This window comes from Bison bison, unplaced genomic scaffold (assembly GCF_000754665.1).
Source record: "Bison bison bison isolate TAMUID 2011002044 unplaced genomic scaffold, Bison_UMD1.0 scf7180017864246, whole genome shotgun sequence".
Classification (NCBI taxonomy): domain Eukaryota; kingdom Metazoa; phylum Chordata; class Mammalia; order Artiodactyla; family Bovidae; genus Bison; species Bison bison.
In genome coordinates, this window is record NW_011494818.1 from 84,155 (window position 1) to 86,642 (window position 2,488).

The following is a 2,488-nucleotide window of genomic DNA, read 5'->3' on the forward strand; positions in this document are numbered from 1 at the left end:
GGGCGCAAGAGGAGAGGGGTGTCACAGAAGCTTCTTTCTCCATATGCTCATAGGCGGCCCACACAAACTCCAGGGCTGGGTGCAAGTCATAGCTGCCATCTCAGATTCCAGGGGTAGGCACAGACTGGTGCCAATGCCGTTGCCAAGAGTTCCACAAACAATCTGTAAGTCAATGCCCCACCTTTCCAGGAACTTGCATGGCTTGCCACTGCTGCGAGTCCGCACTCAGGGTCAACTTCCCTGGGAGCATGTGAGGCCTGCCTCTGCTGCCAAGGGTTTCATGACCCAATGCCAACCACTGCCCCCACCTCTCTGGGGGTTTGCAGAATAACACTGTCACTGCAGAGGAACACAACTGCAGCCCCCACCTTCCTGGGAACCTACATCAGTCGAGCATCTGTGCACTTGCATACCCCTTATCAAGGTGGTAACAACCAGCACATGCTGACGAAAGAGACAGCAAGCATCCAAATCAAAACCGGCCTTCACACCAAAAAAATATTAAAACCCAAAAAAGCTATACGGGGATGTTCCTGCTTATAAATAGCCCTCTAAGACAACATGAGACAGTTGTTTCTCCTAAACTCTTGGACTAAGAGAAGTACAAGGAAAATGAGAAGCAGAGAAACCACTCTCAGTTAAAATATCAAGAATATTTCCCTGAAGGAACAATGAAACAAAACTCTTCAGTCTAAAAGACACTGAGTTCAAAAAGGAGATAATGAAATACTGAAGGAATTAAGAAAGGCTAGCAACAGAAATGCAGATTAAATGCAGATTACTGTAAAAAAAAGAACTAGAAACCATAAGTATGAGTCAAAAAAAGGCAGAAAATCCATTTGTCAAGATGAAATCTAAGCCAAAGGCAATGAATAGCAGGATGAATAATGCAGATGGACAAAGAAGAGCAAATAAGTGATCTGGAAGATAGAATAATGGAAATCATATAGTCAGAACAGCAGGAGGAAAGCCAAATGAAAAAGGAAAAAGAAAACAATATAAGAGGCATACACGATAAGGTAAAGCATGACAATCTAGGCATAATATGAATTCCAAAAGGACAAGAAAGAGAAAAGTGATTAAAAATGTATTTTGAAGAAATCATGGCTGAAAAAATCTAGAAGGGTGGGATGGGGTGGGAGATGGCAGGGAGGTTCCGGAGTAGGGACATGGGTGTACCTATGGCTGATTTTTGTTGATGCTTGACAGAAAGCAGCAAAATTCTGTAAAACAAATATCTTTCAATTAAAAAAATAAAGTGACAAAAAAACAAAAACAAAAAACAACAAAAAAACAAACCAACAACTTCCCAAACCTAAAGAAGGAAGCAGATATCCAGAAGTACAAGAAACACAGAGAATCCCAAACAAGATGAATCCAAACAGACCTACACCAAGGCATGTTATAATTAAAATGGCAAAAGTTAAAGAGAAAATTCTAAAGGCAGGAGGATTCTAAACTCTTTCTAAAAAATATAAAGTTAATTACAAAGGAACATCCCCATGAGGTTATCTGCTGATTTCTCTACAGAAACATTGAAAGCCAGAAGGCAGTGACAAAATACTTTCAAAGTCCAGAAAGGTAAAAAGTCTTCAACCTAGAATGTTCTATTCAGCAAAAGTGTCATTTAGAAAGAGAGATCAAGAATTTCTCAGACAATAAAAAATTAAAAGCAATACAATATTAAACCTATTCTAAAAGAAATACTGAAAATTCTTCTCTAAATAGAAAAGATACAGGAAAGAATAGGAAAGAGAAAATCACAATTGGAAAGTAAATCATTTAAGTAAGCCAGTATATAGATTAAAAAGAAAAAAAAATGCTTTTAATAGCAATTCTAACTATGATGAACAGCAATGATAACTAAATCACTATGTTTATAACTTTATAAATAAAAATATGAGCCTACAAGCCCAATATATGTGGCCTATAAAAGACCCACTTTAGGACAAAGGACATACATGGAATTAAAAGTGAGGAGATGGGAAAATATATTGCATGCAAATGAAAATGACAAGAAATTGGGGATTGCAATACTCATATCAGACAAAATTAGACTTTAAAGCAAAGGCCATAAAGAAATATAGAGATGTGACTAGTGTTAGAGTTCTCCAACAGTATTGTGTTACTCTTGATTTCTCCTTTTATGAATGTTAACATTTGCCTTATTTGTCCCTATGTTGAGTGCATATGTATTTACAATTGTTATTTCTTCTTCTTGGATTGATCCCTTGATCATTATGTAGTGCCCTTCTTTGCTCCTTCTAACATTATTTTAAACTATATTTTGTCTGATATGAGTATTGCTACCCCAGCCTTCTTTTAATTTCCATTTGCGTTAAATACCCTTTTCAATCCCCCAAATTTTAGTCTGTTTGTGTCCTAGGACTGAACTGAATCTTTTGTAGACAGCATATATATGTCTTGTTTTGTATCCATTAAGCCAGTCTATGTCTTTTGGTGGGAGCATTTAATCCATTTACATTAA